The sequence below is a fragment of the Glandiceps talaboti genome, chromosome 9 (assembly GCF_964340395.1).
Source record: "Glandiceps talaboti chromosome 9, keGlaTala1.1, whole genome shotgun sequence".
Lineage (NCBI taxonomy): Eukaryota > Metazoa > Hemichordata > Enteropneusta > Spengelidae > Glandiceps > Glandiceps talaboti.
In genome coordinates, this window is record NC_135557.1 from 21400110 (window position 1) to 21419649 (window position 19540).

Consider the following 19540-nt stretch of genomic DNA (forward strand, 5'->3'; position numbering starts at 1 on the left):
CACTAGTTATTCAGATTCTAAAAATATGGCAGTATTGAGAGCAGGCACAGCACACTATTTTTTGAAAGCACATATTTTTATTGAGAAATATTTTCAAGCACAACAAATTTTTTTTGAGAGTCTCTTAGATGTGGTCCACCACACAAACTGTTTGTCGAATCCCAACACATGGTTTTATTGAGATTTATACACAGCGCAATTTTTTTTCCCAGCACAGATTTTTTAAGTGAAAAATATTTTCCGAAACATAATTTTTTTGTTTTTGATAAAACTTTTACCAACTGAGTGTGTTTTAAAAATGAAGCACATAACTAGTCTATTGAGATTCAAATTGAAGCACATGATTTTATTGAAATTCCAGCACAAATTTGTAGAATACATGATTTTTAATCTATTAGTATATACACCCTACCTAATTGGGTAAAATTAACGTAGTGGTTTATTCAGAGCCAGGTATGCCTAGGGGGACTCGATGCACCATTGTGAATATTATACGGTAACTTTAGCAAACTGCTGATGTGTTTGCTAAGCTGGGCATAGACTGACTAGAATTCAGGGGACTCTGATATAGTTTGTTGTACAGCTTTGAATATTATATGGTAACTTTAGCATACAGTTGACATGTTTGCTAAGCTGGCCACTCGGACTAGAATTCATGAAACACAGATTCAACTCATACTTGTATCACTTTTCTTTCCTCAATATCATTTCATTTTAGCATACCATAATTATAACGATTTACTTTTACTATTTTATTTTCAAAATAAAAATCTAATGATTTTTTTTTTCATTTGAAGTTTGAAAAAATCTCATTAATTCTAAACTAGTGTACAGTACTGTTTTTCTTTAGATACGTAAATACATTTTACACACAAATAAACTAGGCAAGTTATATAATTAAATCTTTCCGTGTAAGCCTTGAAAACAAACTACAAACTTAATACCACTGAGACTAACAATAGAAACACAAGAATTAATTTCACGGGGCTTTGAAGTTAAGAATTCCACTCAAATCAGTGATTGCAAAACACACTATAGCTTTCATGATGTGATAATGAACTTGGTGTAAGATGTGGGTAATCTCTTAAACTTGAATATTTTGTCTTTGACATAGCGGCTTTCCTTTGAACTTGAATATCAAAGCATTTCTTTTTAGAAGCACCGGCCATAGAACTGATAGCATTGATATTTAGTACACAGGTTTTGATTTGAATTAAGGTATATTGTACCCCAGAGACCAATTTCCATGAATATCAAAGTTCTCCAATGTTTTCCAAACTTTGCTTGTTCCTGGTCTTTTTTGGGGTTTGCTGTCTTGTTTTCATAGAAACTAACTACCTTTTATTTTCAAAGAAGTTCCCACATATTTGATGGCCATTTTGGATTCAAAAATTGGTCAATTTTAGATTATTTTCACATCTACTTCAAATCATGGAGACCACTCATTTTTTTCACATTTTTTATTAGAATTGGTTTGGAGTTTTCTTGAATACAGCATCTGCTAAAAATTAACACTTTTATTCCAAGGCACGTACTACATTAAGGAATATTCATCTATGTACCTAAATTTTTAGACAAAGTTCTTATTCCTATTACAAACAGTTTAAATACTATCGTTTCTAGTCTCATTATTTTTTTATAGAAAAAAGGTCAATTATTTGTACAATGGATTTGTAAAGAGTAGAATAAATCATAATTATATGAAAATCTACACATTTAAGTCAACTATTTTACCGACTCTCCTACATTAAAATTCATAACAAAAGGTGTACATATTCTATGTAAATCTGTTTTTTAGGATTCCCTTCATCTGTTACCAGAAATCCTTCTTGTTGACATGGTTACCTTCAAATTCTGGTAAAAGGTATAGAAATCTATGCCTCCGTTACCAAAATTCCTGTCTGTTACCATGGTTACCCACAACTTTAAGTACAAGGTATATAAATCCATGCAACTTTTACCAAAATCCTGACTGTTACCATGGTTACCCACAAATTTTAGTGCAAGGTATATAATCTACATGCAAGTTTTACCAAAATTCCATCTGTTACCATGGTACCCTAAGAATTATAGTAAAAGGCGTAGATATGTGCAACTTTTACTGAAATTCTCTCATCTGTAACCGTAGTTCCAAAACATTAATAAAAAGACTACATATAAACCTTTGGAGAACAAATTAAATGTCGGCATTCACTCAAATATTAGCTACAATTTGACAAAATGAAAAAAAAATGTATCGTTAAATCTGTTTTTGATTAAAACTACTACTTGTTAGTTTATGTCTTTTAATATCTTTATTGGTATACTCTCACGGACATAATTAAAATGTAAGAATCTAATCACCCAGTATTTTTATTATTTTATTCAACGTCAATCTTATTGGATTTTGAAATCCGAGCCAAAGTCATTATCAAGTGTATAACCGATGCTGCAATCTGAGTTCATATGTTATTATTAATAGGGAAACGAGATCAGTGGAAAGAATAATAATGAACCGATCAGCTGTGCTGTATTTCAACCCCTTTTAGTTAAACTACACATCAGGGAAGAATACACTTAATAGAGTTTACTTGAATTTTCATCTTCCTTTCTAAAACTTGCCCTCAAATTTACAAACAGCCGAAAAGGTTTCTCTTTTTTCTTTTTTTCAAATTCTTGTTTTTGTTTTTTTAAATTTTCATGTCTGTAGCACGGAATGTTCGAATATATAATTACCTGAGTTTCTTTAGACCTAAATTCTCACCTAGTTGAACTCTGATAAATGTGATTATGCATATATTATGAATAAATAACATGATAAGCTCACCAGACGTCCACCATTGTTGTACTTATGGTATATATATTTGATATAAGTATGTGTCTGTGAAATGTTTTATGTGTTAGCATTGGGTGTATTGAAGTGTTGAGAGTGTTAATTTTAACACTTCTATTTGTCACCTCTGATTCACGTTTGATGGAGTACAAAAAATGCCGACAATGACATGGCTGAATTGAAAGTAAAATGGCTAGATTGTCATGACTGCACGAAATCGCTAGATCGACACCAACATAAAATGGCCAGATTGACACAACAGCATAAAATGGCCAGATTGATACGACAGCATAAAATGGCTTGATTAACAGAACTTGGCAAGATTGAGAATGACAGAACTTGGCAAGATTGAGAATAACGAATATATAGACAATAAATTTATGGCTGGATTGCCAGCAAAATGGCTGGATCTACTATGGCTAAATCGACATGGCAGTATAATCATGACTGCATCAACAGAAATTGGCTAGATTGAGAGTAAAAATATCTCTATCTACAACAAACTGCCTGGATTGATAGCAAAACTGCTGGATTATTAGTATAAAGATGATTACATCGATAAAGTGAAATTGTTAACTTTAAAGTTTACTTTTGAAATGTCAATTGTACATATTTAGGTTCATTTTAAATACATGTAGTTATATTTTTGTTGAGCACAGTGACTCTAATCTGGCTGCCATGTTTGGTAGTTAATAAAGGAGTGACATTGGATATTAAGCCAGTATAACAAATGACGATTGTACACCACTACAAATCTATTGATATCGACTTATCTCGGATCGACGCGGACATTTCAGCACTTACATTAATCAAAATGATACCGTCATTTTAATATCAATTTTCTACACTTATGGCAAGGTATTAATATCAGATCTAATTTCCTACGACCACTTTCAGACTGTACCAATCACTATGTACATTAGATGAATTGAATGTGTTTTTACAAAGGAACAGCAATAGCTAGATTATAGTCCTAGGCGAGGGTCACTCATTTAGACATGTTGTATTTTTTATCCACACTCAATAACAAGCCTAGTATAAGGTATTTAGCTCACAGCATCGATGTTCTCCATACACAAGTAGATTGAATATTTGTATTGTGGGAAACACACTTGTCAATGTTTTCGGCTAGTTTTAGTACAAGTATGTTTGATGTTTGATTTAGCCGTAAGTGACCGCAAGACAGGATAGGTGAACGGTAACAAAACAGGCTGTATCTAAGTTAGGTGTTTAGGGTAGAGATGTCTCAACTCACCGTCCGAAGAAACATCACAGAAGTGTCTTGGTCTCTACCCTCCATACACACACACGCACACACACACACACACACACACACAGATATGCATGCATGCACACACACACACACACACACACGGTGACACTAATAAGACCAACAATGGGTGAAAACTAACACCCACATCAAATACTGAATATCATGTACTGTACGTGACTAAAACAACTTTGAAGACTAAAGTATACAACTCTAGTGACTTACTTGTAATAATCCCTGGTTGGGTTTTCCACTTGTTTTGTCTGATTACCCATGGTGTGTGTATACTGGTCAACACTTCGTTTTGTCTGATTAGACGTGAGGTGTGTACACTAGCTGGTCAACACATTCCCTCCGCTGTCCACCTTTTAAGATAGCTTCATTACACTGGTCTCTCTTAATGATGTTTTCTCCTTCATTTAGCAAGTAAAAGCAATTATGTCTATTGTCTATACTTTCTTTGACTCAGTATAGTGTGGTTTGTCTATCTTGACGATACATGACCAGGGGGTTCTTAAGACGTCAACAACCCCAACACTATCTTCATCATAACTAGATTCTTGTCGGCAATACCAACGTCATGAAATATTCCCAACTCTCTTACTCCTTGTTGGTCGTCATGGCAATACTTCACACTGCCATCTCATGCCAAATTTCATGCACATAGGTGTGAGCCAATCAGCAGTATTCTTTCAAAGCAGCTGAGTTGGTGTGGTGCAAAGACCCCCAGCTGAGTCGTGGACAATATCACATTGAGAATTAATACAAGTGTATAGCTATTGCCTTGGGGTATGTTGATAATTTGATTTCTATCGTTACTTTCCGCCGTGTTTTTATTCACTCAGTATGCAAACTACGGTTTGACTTTGTCTCATTGCCTACCAGGTATCAATTTATTCACAATATCACATTGCTTTCACTCTTTTATCTACAGCAACTCAGTTGATCTCTGGTTTCTCACTGTAATTTTACCCAGGTGTGTCACTCTTATTTTACCATGGTTTGTCACTGTAATTTCACCCTGGTTTGTCACTTACTTTGGAAAGGTTTGTCACTGTAATTTCACCCTGGTTTTCACTTATTTTGGCAAGGTTTGTCACTGTAATTTCACCCTGGTTTTCACTTATTTTGGTAAGGTTTGTCACTGTAATTTTTACCCTGGTTTTCACTTATTTTGGTAAGGTTTGTCACTGTAATTTATCCCAGGTTTGCTGTTGTAGTTTACCCCTGGTTTGCAAAAATAATTTATCCCTAATTTACCCCTGGTTTGTCACAGTAATTTAACTCTGGTTAGTCACTACAATTTAGCCCTGGTTTGTCAATTATTTTGCCAAGTAATGTCACTGTAACTTTACCCTGGTTTGTCACTGTAATTTTACCCTGGTTTGTCACTGTAATTTACCCCAGGTTTGTTATAATTGCTTTACCTTTAGTTTGTCCGTCTAATGGCTGCATCCAATCTTGCATCCCAAGTCTTAACAATTTTTTTCTAAGACAGTGGTGTCTTGACAGTAGGTACTTTTCAATTCGAAGTCTAAACACTGACAGAATACTGAGAAAATTAGGATTCTTACGCGAGACAAATTGTAATGTACAACTGTATTAATAAGTACAAAACATCAACAGAGAAATAATCTAAACTGTCTGTCTACGTAACGTAAGCCAATACTGAATATTTCAATCTTTATATCAATGATGGTTCACGAAATTCATGAAATGTAATCTGTACTAGGAATAAATACACTATCGCTTTCTATCAGTTTTATCATGTCCAAACCTAGAGTGAAGGTAATCAAATTTTACACATATATACTATAGTTAGGTGATGGACTCTGATATTTACACATATTTTATTTGAAAATTAAATATAAAAACTCAATGACAGATACAATTCTACATAAATTATAATTTATTGTGCATGTGTTAAAGTAAAAAAAAAAAAACAGGCTTAAACCCACACTAGAACTGGGGCAGGCTAATACACCCGCACTGTAACCTAGAACTGGGGCAGGCTTACACCCACATTAGCTAGAACTGGGACAGGCTTGAATTTAACTTTTACGCTTGGTAGTCAGACTACCACCTTAAAATTTTAGTAGTCGAGATACAATGTTTAGTAGTCCATGTGCCCTGGACTACTGCTAATTTCAAGCTGGCCCTGTGGGGTATTATTTTTTGAGACAACCACAGTATATTCACTGAAAATTATTAAAATACCAATAATTACATACTGTACATGTCAATTAGGTCTATTTTATCTATAAGTAGTATAGTAATAAGTTGAAATCCTGATTCAATGGGGTGCTGATTTTTGGGTGCGGACCCAAAAATCAATTTGATTAGATATATTGCAGTTCACCATACTATGTCATTCTCGCAAACCAGAGTTATTATTTCTACCACTACATTTCGAAATCCTGTGGGAGGCTCATTAAGAACATTGCCGTAAAACAGGCCGTGGTTTGCGATGATGTACTATGTGTACAGTTACATAAATATATTTACCCACAATACTATGCAGGGTGTACAATATTGAGATTAAGTGATACCTTGATTTTTTTTTTAAATCATAAAAAGTTCCAGTTACAGCTCGTGCAGCTTTAAGACAAAAATTTATTAGATAATTTATTACTAGACCTAAAATGTCATATCGAGGAATAGAAATTACAACTGTCTTTTACAGTGAACATATCATTTTTAAGGTAAATTACCATTTAAGTGTCGACCAATTTCACTGGTTAATACATTTTTTTAATAATAAATAATAAAATAATAATAATAATAATAATAACTTTATTTGCCATATGCTAACAAAGCATTGGAAATAGATTTTTCACAAAAAATTAATTTTTAATTAGTGGGTAAATTGCCATTTAAGTGTAGACCAATTTCACTGGTTAGTACATATTTTCAAATAATTAATGGGTAAATTACCATATAAGTGTCGACCAATTTTACTGGTTAGTACACAATATACATTGAGAGGAAAATCCACAATGATGTTGATTTCATACTAAGGTTTACCATGAATATTTATTTATTATTTACTATTTATACCATGGGTATGTAAAAGTTGATCAAATATATCTGATTTGTCTTTGGGCTACCTAAAGTACATAGCTTTTAATTAATATTCTATTTTTCTATAATTTTTGAAAATTTGAAAAAAAATCAATTTCAATTTTAAATTTAATTTCTTTTAATAGATTTTACTCAATTACAAAAAGTAAAGTTCTTCAATGTTGGAATTTTTCTAAACATCTAACAGAGTTCCCTTTTTGGTATGCTTCTTACATCTTCTTACAAATTACATAAAAAATAAATCTCGATAACTAAGGTACATGTAGGTACAAAAAATTATTCACATATTAAACACAGTAAAAACTACCTGAATCTAATAGATTGGATGTCTATAAATTACAAAGGAAGTGAAAATTTACGTCTTTTCTAAATATACAGTAATTTTATCACTTGAAATCCCAAGACATCTAAAGGTATATCAATTTTACACTCTGCGGACATCCACACTACAGGAAACACCTATATTGGTGTGATTTGCACATATTGTAGAAATCCACATTACAGGAAATGGTGACTTTCAGGGCCTAGTATGGTGTGCGAGGATATCCTAAAATAGTGACTTTTACAGGTTGTATGTAGTACATGGTGTGTAGGGGGTCCAGGCTACCTGTCCCTTGGGAGATTACTTTTTAGTATCATAATCGTTGTTTATTCATTTATAGTTTTTTATACAGAAAATGTCCAACTTTTTTTTAAAAATTCCCAGTTACTAGAAGTCTTTCAAAGCCTTCATTCACCTGACTGTTAGAACACATTGGTGTGACTGGGTTTTTTCAATTATTCCAAAAAAAAAATGAAAATGCCTGGAGACTTGAGGAAGTCTAAGGGTAGCCTAAAATCATGTTTTTTTTTAAAGACCTACATGTTGTGTAGGATAGCCTAAAATAGTGCAATTTGAAGGAGTGTAATTGAGTGTTTAAAATTGGTAATTACCGATACGATTAAGTATACCTCTCTGTGTCTGTCAACTTGGTGTTTTTGTGAACCTCATCATAGTGATTAGTTACTCATTTGATACCTGGACCAATTAGTGTGGTCTCATCAATGGCAATCACAGTTATTACAATGTATAGTCTGTCAAATCATTTAATATGGGCAAGAAGAAGCAATCTGGATGTCAAACTCAAGGAACATTATGGGGGGGGGGGGGTATTCCTGACTGCCATGGTCCACTGCACCAATTCAACAACAACAAGGAATGGGTCAGTCAGTCACAGTTGGCAGTAGGACACACTTTTGCAGTTCCTCGCCTTCTTGAAGTCAAACCCAGTAGCCTAAAATCGCTTGAAATGACACCATTGAGTGTGTACAGTTAGTAGTAATTAGAGAGACTTGACAATAGCATAGGTCTGTGTAGATCTGAAAACACAATAGTTATACTGAACCTAACATACATTTTCTTCCAATTCACTAGACATTGGTTTATTTATTACACATAGACACAGACTTAGGTGTTCATTAGGTGAATCATACATACCTACCCTCTGAGTACCAACTAATTGCTATCTATTCAGACTCCAATTCAATCACGTTATTTTAGTCTCATTGTTAGCCCCTTCTAAGTTGTTGTTCACACCATAGACCCTCCACCCAGTGGGTCTATGTTCACACATACTCAGCTTAGAGGACTCAAATAAGCTTTTACCATGGAAGTATCACCCTCCACACACAAGCACCAGTGTACCTTGATTTTGTACCAGCTTAAAGGTGATTCAAAATGCTCACATTCACTATTGCTATTTTGCTAGACGACATGTTTGTGAAACATATTCTGGTTTTAAAACTTTTAAACGCGATGGTCTGCAAACACCTTAAAATGACCTTTTTTCAGTCAGTTTCCTTCGGATTTACTTCGAGAGTTTTCGGGTATTTCCGGTCCCACCTAGACCACGCAAAGGTATGAGATACATATGTATGTCAATGTATACTACATACCTTTGCACACTTGTTCAATTTACATTCAAGTCCTAACTTTAACTTTGAAAACTTTTCATCATCATACTGTACATACTTCAGTTTTATTTTGATGTGTTTATCTCCAAATTTCAACTTTAACTGAAAACTTTTGTCGAGAAGATACGTACATATAAACCATTTATTTACACCATCTTTTTCAAATTAAATTCTTCAAGACCTTAGAACTTTGAAAACATTTGAAATGTAGATACACAAATATAAACATATCCCAGTTTGTTCAAGATAAAGTCATAAATAAAATTTAGTTTGAACACTTTTCATTAAGTATGTACTTCAACTTCATGAAATATTTCCAAATTGCAACTCTCAATTTGAAAACTATCATCAAGTGAAGTCATAGACCCTACAAGATGGTGGATTACACTTCTGTAGACACTCTTTTGGATTATTCAAACAATCTTAGACTAGGATTTAAATGTTGACAAATTTTTGTCACATGTATATACTTCAGTATACCTTACCCCTCTCTCATTTGTCTGTCTGTCTGGCTGTCTGTCTGTCTGTCTGTCTATCTGTGTTTGTTTGTCTGTCTGTCACTGCCTGTCTCCAACTGTATGTCTGTCTGTGTCTGTGTCTGTGTTTGTCTGTATGTCTGTCTGTCTGTCTGTCTGTCTGTCTGTCTGTCTGTCTGTCTGTCTGTCTGTCTGTCTGTCTGTCTGTCTTCAACTTTATGTCTGTCTGCGTTTGTCTGTCTGTCTGTCTGTCTGTCTGTCTGTCTGTCACTGCCTGTCTCCAACTGTATGTCTGTCTGTCTGTCTGTCTGTCTGTCTCTCTCTCTCTCTCTCTCTCTCTCTCTCTCTCTCTCTCTCTCTCTCTCTCTCTCTCAATAATGTATTCATCTAGTCTCCCATTCAAAGGGTAACACAAGTTTAACAATGGAAGTGACTCATCACTCTGAACACAATGTTAGATTTTATTCTGAAACTAATTTAATTTTTAATTCAACTGTTACCATTGACAAAGACACTAGATTTTATCTACAATTTGATTAACTCTAATTTAAGTATGGCTGTCAAAAAACTACTCTAGAGACATATTCATATCATCAAATCATACCACCATTGTATTGTGCTTGTGTCAAATAAATGGACTACTTCATTAGTACAGTTAATGAAAGGTATTGTCTACCAACCCAACCCATCACAGTGACTGCTCTAGGCATCCAAACAAAATACACTGGAATTATTCCTTCTTTGTGTTTCGGATATGAGATTCACAGACTGAGATCGTATAACCAAAGGGCTCAACTTTAGGAGAGCTCAGAAGCTACATTACTGAGGTCTACAAAGTCCATATCGAGATCTGGGCTGTCAAATTTTTATCATGGAAACATCATTAAATCACGACCACATAAACTGATAGTGAAACTTTATTAAATGTGCAAATATACAAAATGTTGAGGCTTAGAGAAAAAAAACAAAGCCAAGTCACTGAGTGAACGGATATCAAGAAGCACTCCACTTGAAATATTTGACAAAGTGTGCCAGGGCGTGTCATTCGATACAGAAAATTAAAAACAGTAAAGTCACTAACTAAATTCTAAATTTTATATGTACCTCCAGTAAATTAAAGACGACTTGTTTCTGAAACAGTTTTTTACCCCACAGTCATACAGAGAGCATAATGTTTTAATTCTTTATTTTATATCCTAAAAAGTCACTGCATTTAAATTCATGTCTACCATTACGTTTTATTAGTACATAGCCTTACCTACTTTATGTGTTTATTCTTTTAATTTACTGCAAAACTACATAAATTTCCATTTTCAACTTTTTTACCTTTATATGTCAAAATAAAATCATTATTGTCATTATTAATCATTAGGTTATATCTTTTTAATCATATGTAGGCCTTATTTTTTTCATAAAGAGACACAAACTGAGTTTATATGTTTATTTTTTTTTAATTTCAAGTAAAATAAAATAAAATTCTGACCTTACCCTGTTTTCTGAAACCATGTTATCGGAAACAAATATTTTTTTCTATTTTGCCTAAAAAACAGATTGTATATCATTAAATGAGTAATACATTGTTAGTCAGACACCTATCTTTAAATATATCTAGACTATGACATTGCGACTTAAAAAACAGAGAACTGCTCAACTACCATTTGATTTAATTAAAGTTGTCTGTTGATGAGGGGTTATTGTAATGATGAACCAAACAACAGATGTCATAGACTTTGCACTGACACAAAGACAGACAACAGATCAGTACTAATTAGCATAACAATAGGATGAATGGCAACTGGATTACCATAACAATACGACACCTCCATGTGTATTGATTGGTGAAAAGTGACAGGAAGTCACACATGGATTGTAAAACTGTCTAGTCAGGGATTGATCAGAGAGTGTCTCTAGGGTGAATGGTTTAAGATAACTATAGGTTTCTCTTTACAATTCTACACAAATGGATTAACTAATGGTTTAACTCTGAACACACTTTTTAATTAATTTGCAATCATTTGAAATTTACCATTCAGCGTTATAGTAGCTTGGTTTGTCACGAAAACTAGAACCAGTCAATGTATTCAATACATTGATTCAGTACTATGGTCACTGGCCTTTATGTACAAACATTGTCATAACAGCCACTTTGTCACATCAGACACTACCAGTCATCAGTCCCTATAGAGGGACTGTGATCACTCCAACTGTACATTTTCACAGACAACAAAGTTCCTTGTCTGTGACATTTCTGAGGCATTTTAATATATCTCCTTTTTCTCCTATTGCTGTTTCATCTTTTGAGTAATTGTCGATTTGATGTATGAGGGCCAGAATGGAAAGAAGCCGACCCTGCAATATGCTCTGCGTTGTTTGTAATGCTTACTGGTTTTACCCTGAATAAAGATATTTTATGACAATAATAAAGTAATTCCATGTTAAGCCTGTCTATGAACAGCTGAAATGTCAGGAAGTTTTTAATAAACGCTGGTTTATAAATAACTTTTGATTTGTCTTTCTTAAACTCTGATTTAGAGTTATTAACATGACTATAGCTTTGTATACACTGCCAGTCCACTAAGACTGAGACACTGCCATCTCTCTTACATTGTACGTATTATGTACCTACCAAACACACAGATTATATTTTCTTTGTAAATTTTATTTAAGTATTTTATAATTTGATGAGTCCACATAGGACACCTTAATAAACAATAACAACATAACATAACATAACATGACATAAGATAACAATAACATAACAATAACATAACATAACATAACATAACATAACAATAACATAACATAACAATAACATGACATAAGATAACAATAACATAACATAACATAATAACATAACATAACATAACAATAACATAACATAACCGAACATAACATAACATAACATAACATAACTGCATTATTTCATCAGTTATTTACAAACTTTAAGGTGAATAGCCTCTTTATTTCATGGTTGTGTTACATTGTTAGCTCTAGAGGATAATTGAGGGCTAGTACTTGAAGCATGTACCTCAGACCACAGCACAGAAAAGTAAAATTTGAAGTATTTAAATTACAGTCACTAAATTTTGATATTATGTATTGGAGTAAACAAAAAGCTGTTCAACAAATTTCTGAAAGTATATGGCGAATCATTGTGGAGTAACTGGTTGTTACTTTTGCTGCCTTCAACCCTTATCTACATACTTGGCAGCAAATGTCTAAAACCTCATGGTGTATGAAATTGAAGTCGATTGTACATTTCTTTGAATGTCAAATGTGTTCCTTGGATGTAGTCACCTCAATCAAGTTCTATGCATCAGGAAATCTTCTAAAAATTGCAAATAAACACACCAAATCATACCAGTACTGTTTAAAATTGATTTTATTCACAGCAAATCAGTTTGACTTGGTAAGTATCACCTGAAGCAAGAATTCCATTAGAGTGTGAGTTACAGTGTGTAAATATGAATAAAAAGTTAGGGCATAGACAGGCTATAGGTTACTTTGCATCACTGATTACATACCTCCCACCATTACTGCAAATCAGATAAATGTATGTCACTCATGTCCAGTGTGCTAATTGCTACACAGTTTACTCCCCTGGGCAGTTATTATTCAACCAAGTGTGTGTATGTGCATGCCTGTCTGTGTGTGACGTACTGTATGTATGTATGTATGTATGTATGTATGTATATGTATGTACATGTTGGTGAATCTTTCAGATCACATATATGTTTAATTCTCTCGTAGTCTAGTTCCTATATGGTATGAGATACGATTACTATGATCATAGTTGTTACTCTAGCACAGAAATCTGTGCTACCCCCTCCTGACGGCATTTATATCAACATGATGACGTCATCGCATCCCACATAATTTTAGTTAAAACAGCTGTACTAATCGAATAATGAGCAATTGTCCGAAGGAAGTAAACCAATTACAACTGTCTGTTAATTTGTGATGGATTAGTTTCTACTGACATGTGCCGTTTACCCTTCACCCAGCATGGGGTTTACTCAGATTAATGGTAAAAAATACAAAATTTGTATACTTTTCATAATCCAACCGACCCTTTACTTAAAAACATGAAAATGTAAAAATATAAAAACAAAAACACATACAAACATGCAAACATAAAAATGTAAAAAACATGGAAATAAAAATGGCCACCCTAACTTCTACTCTCTTCCTCTGAGTGTAAGTACTACAAGTAGTCACAGAGTACCATAGTCGTTCCAAGGCTGAGACATATTGCCTAACACTGCTCTGGGCTATAACTTCATTTACTATGAGTACAGTCACTGTGGGAAAAACAACTACCCTACATGAATAGCTATAATGAGTAGCCTATTGGCAACAACCAAAACAACTTTTTAATTAGATTTTATATGGCCATAACAGACATGGTAATTCTGCCTGCAACTTGTTTTCAGACTCCAAAGCATGGGGGCTTGTTGTTATTATCACAAAAAACTATCAACAATAGAGACAAAGTCTACAGAATAACACAACTAGATGAAGAAAAAACATGGAAATTCATTAGAGAAATGCAGAAGGTAGCCTGAGAAACAGCAACAAGCAACAGTAATTGTGTTAGATCTATAGTTTAAATACTGACAATGTCATGACAACTAATTTGTTCAAAAGGTGTCTGTTTCTAAAATCCACATTTGATGCATCGTCGCAAACCACAGCCTGTTTTATGGCAATGTTCTTAACGAGCCTCCTACTGGAAATGTAGTGGTAGAAATAATAACTCTGGTTTGCGAGAATGCAGTTGATGGAGAGAATTTGATTTGTAAATTGTATTCATCATAGTGCTACCATGATAAACATGCATATAGAGTGTACAAAAATTTATGTTAAGGTAATGTCAAACCATTCATAAGTGCAATTTAGGGACATGTTAAAAATTGGTAGTTAGGATAGAAGTGCACCCCCTGTATCAGTCAACTTGACATTCTTGTTAATCTAGTCATACTGACTAGTTTATACTCATTTCATACCCGTCAGTGTGGTTGCATCAATCGTTGTCAATCGATCGTTACAGTTTTTATTTTGTGCTGTTGACAATTGATTAGGTTTGGTTTTCATATCATAATATACACCGTTCATACAGACTGTTAGTCATTGAGGAATGACATAGTCCCCGCTATGATTGGGTTTTAAGGAATTATCACTACTCTGATCATGCAACAACACTTGTGAACCTAAATCAAACAGACTTTATGTTGTGTCTGCTGGTTGGACATGGAACATGCCTACAACAATAAAGGATGGGTCGGGTATGGGGGAGGGATCGTATCATGACGAAAATGGATATGCACATGTATGTCATAGAACACTGTCCTAATACCAACTTTGAATGAGATCTGTTCAAGCATGTCTGAGATATGGCTTTGGACATGGAAATTCACAAACAAAATGGCTGCTAGGCGGCCATATTGGATCGTATCATGACAACAATGAATATGCACTTGTATGTCATAGAACACTGTCCTAATACCAACTTTGAATGAGATCTGTTCAAGCATATCTGAGTTATGGCTTTAGACAGGGAAAATTTGCAAACAAAATGGCTGCTAGGCAACCATATTGGATCGTATCATGAAACAAATTGACGTGCATATGTATGCCATTGTATGTTGCCCCTGTACCAAGTTTGAAAAAAATCGGTCCAGGCATCTCCAAGAAACGGCTGCGGACAGACGGAACCCAATCCAAGTCCCCGTCCCGGACTTCGTCCGGCAGGGACTAATAATAATATTACCAGTTTATTTCCAAAAGTTACTAAGTGACCTAATGGTCAAATTACAATTGTTACAATTAAAAACACGTAAAGGACAAAGATACTGCAGACAAATAAAAAGTGTGGTAACATGACAATATTACAATGACGAGACACACTAAAGACAATGACTATTTTGCAACAAATTGACACATTAAACAACTGAACTGAGTTTAATCTGTTTAGTTCTTACTCTAACGTTGCTAACATACTGTAAACCTAGATTTTTTCACTACTAGTACTAGAAAATTTTGTAAATTTGCAGTCTTCAGCTAGTTCTCAAATACTAACTTTCACTAATTACCAGACTGGTACACTGTTGTGTTCATGTATAAAAATATATTTTCGCTACTACTTATTATTTTGTTTTTGTTTTTCAGCGAAATTAGCAAACATAAGTCTTACGCGAAAATTTCCTGGTATACCGTAGTTGATATGTTACACTGAGACTATTTTTGGATATGAAAATTTAATTATAATAGCCAACTGGTGTAGATTTCCTGGGTTTACACACTAGGTATACTATTGATCTCACCTCTGATATTGATTCCCATGGTTTGTATGTCTCAAGTTAGTTTCAAAACAATTAATGTTGTCGACAACTACCTTAGGATTTGGACAGGTACTATTATAATTTTATTTTTGATTTGTTCATTAACGGACAAAACAATTTTTATTTCTACCTCGAGCCCTAATATAGGCGCAATATAGACGGATATAAAGTTAATATCCAACCCTAACCAGACTATGGAGAAATATCCAATCCTCACCAGACTACAGATAAATATCCAACCCTCACCAGACTATGGATAAGTTGATATCCAACCACGTTAACAAGTGTCATTCATTCTACTATCACCTCCTTACTCAGCACCACTTGAAGTGACTTGAAGTCAGACTGTCTATTGAAAGTCAAGATGTGTAAGAATACAAAGCTTCTCACCTTGTGTTATAAGTGGTGTTGCCTGCTGTGTGTGTATACGTCTTACAGCTCCTATGCAGTCACCTACTTCACTCTGTGATTTCAATAACCACTCTGTTTTGTCAACACTCCACTGTACAACGTGTGCTTTTGTTTACTTGTTCACACACCGATGGATGGACCAATTTTTATGACAGTAAAATTCTCAGGCTTCCATCGACTTTTAGTTAACAGGTGTTCACTAGAACTCTGTGACTGCTTACACCATCAGTCAAGTTTTCTGAAAACCAATGAAATTAAGGACCCCAAATAAGTCAAAGTTATTTGTAAAGTTGACCTTGATGTTTTTGATCGAGGTCACTGGATGGCCTAGATGGAAGATATTAATCAGAACGTAGCTCTAGAGAAGAATAGAAGTTGTGCCTAGCTAGTTAGCTGGTGTCAAAGACTGTTGACTTGTCACAATCAACGCAATGAAAATAGACAAAAAACAGTCCCTGCGGCACAACTCTCCCCCACATTGTCATCAACTGAGATATGGTGCCAGTGTTGAAAATAGAACGCATGTAATTACAGTAGGTGAGACATACAATGGGGAATGTTGGCGACTAGAGGGTGTACGCACACAATGGCTATAGGTAACGGCAGTACTCATTATAAGCACACCACCATCAAACACTCCTAATACTCTATAATTAACTCAAGACATACAGTCTGCCTTTTTTTAATCTCACAAATTCAGCCTTTATTTCTTATACTCCGAGGTCTTTCTACCACCCAACATTCACAGACAGCAATAGAAGAGATATGGAGACTGTTACAAGAAAATGTCTGCAGACCTGTCCCTTTATGTACTTTTCACAGAGTTTCTATGTTTAGTTGTATTTGTACAACCTTATTTTGTAGTTTACTGTGTACATCTGAGTTTTCTTTATGTTGCAAGACAAATTTCCCACTGAGGAATGACAACTTAAAAAAAATGTAATAATACCAACAAAATACAAATTTCTACTGACATGGTTAACATAAGCACAAACTGAGTTTATAAATATTTGGTGTAGTTTTTGCTGAATAATTAAAGTGACCATATGGATGAGAATTGGGTATTTATTTAAGATTTTTAATTCACAAAACAAATTTTATCATGGCTTCTTACTTGAAAAATCAATGTGAAATAACATATTATGCCAAGTCCTTATTTGTAACTCAATATATTGCAAAAGATTAACAGTGTAAAAAGTTTGTTATTGTACATACAATAACAAAGATTCTACACATTATTTAGCTGTTTGCAATGTATTGAGTTACAAACATGGGTTTGGTCTATGTTGTTTCGCATTGATTTTTCAATTAGCTTTGATAAAATTGTTTTACAAATTAAAAATCCAAAATAAATACCCAATCCTCATCCATATGGCCATTTTAAAAGGTACTAGCAGTACTCTACCTACTGAAGCATACTTAACTATCACTTGCAATTGATTGAACTTAAAGAGGTATTAAGATATAACATATAAATGATACGATGACGTAATTGTATTTTTAAAAATGTTCAGGAATTCCCTATTATGCAATTAACTGTTCTAACAATGTCAGAAGACAATTGTAATGTTATAGAAGACATGCATGGACATTAACATTATATTGGTATGTGGTTTTATTGAGTATACTCCCCCAGTAAAATGCTTATGAACTCAGCTTGACGTGCCGTGCACTTTAAGAAGCAAACACGAAATTTTTGCTGCTGTCCTGCTGTCCCACCTTGTCAGTATCGTCAAGAGTGTACTAAACAGAACTGGTTAGGTGTACTAAACAACACTGTAAGTACACCCCTGACAATGTTGATGAGAACTTAGGATTAACTTCCATTTCCAGTACAAATTCCATTTAAACATAAACTATGAACCATGCATGAACAATTCATCATTTGTGCAATTATAATGTTTATTATCATTACATCAATACTTCATTTCAAAGTACTTTGTATGGACATCAGAACATTTTGCGCTGTCATGGTTTCAGAATCCTGGTCATTGAGGGTGGGGATCAGGTCTCATGGACAGGGGAGGGAGGAGTCAGATGACAGTACATGTTTGTTATATATATATATATATATATATATATATATATATATATATATATATATATATATATATATATATATATATATATATATATATATATATATATATATATATATATATATATATATACCTTCTGGTTGAATTTCAGTGGAACTTTCAGCAAAAAAAAAACTCAAAACAGTTGGGGGGGGGGGACTCACTTGTTTCCCATACACAACACTGGTAGTGAACCCCACGTTAAAAATACCTTGGTAACGCCTCAGACAACTGGTGGTCTGAGGTAAGGCAAGTAGATACCCACACGACGACATGAACAAAAACAATGGTGTTGAACCCCCACTATTATACCATGGGAACTCAGGTAGATGTTACCCACACACGAACCTGAACAAAAACACTCAGCTCGTAACCTTCTCCCCACAAACACTGATAAGGGGTGGGTATAATAATAAGAGGGACAGGCATGAAATATTTAGTTGAAGCATTAAGGAGACTATTAAATGGTACATACTGTATAGGATCATTAGTAGATAAGCCTGTAATGAGGAGTGAAGTAGAACACAGACAATAGCCAATAAGTAGTTAGCTCTAATTATATTGTTTGTATACAGTCAGTGGTAGATAATGAACACAACATAGCTGTGCACTGCACCATGAACAGAATCACTTTGGTTAGTCCATTAACACATGCCATGCTTACATCACCATCACCTCAAGGTTTAGCAGCCATGTTTTAAAGACCCCGGTTTATAAAACCCTGGTTTACCTGCCATGTTTTATAGAATTCTGGTTTATCATGGTTCTCAGGTTTCTTCATGTTTTATAGAATTTTGGTTCATCTACCAAAATTTCAGTTTATCTGCCATGTTTTATAGAACTCTGTTGGTTCTGTTTTTTTCATGTTTTGTGGAACGACCAAGTTTCATAGAATTCTTAGGATCCTGTTGCATAATGCCTAATTTACATAACCCTATGAATATTCAAATCAAGTCTGTCAGTAATATACCTGTAAATTTTTCTGACAAAAATAAATATTTGAGACCTAATTTGCATATCACTGATACAATCATTTTGCCTTGCATGGTTTCGCAGTAGCCAGCTAGTCAGTGTAACAGCACCACCAAGTGGTCATTACCCTTGTGGATCTAGTTACA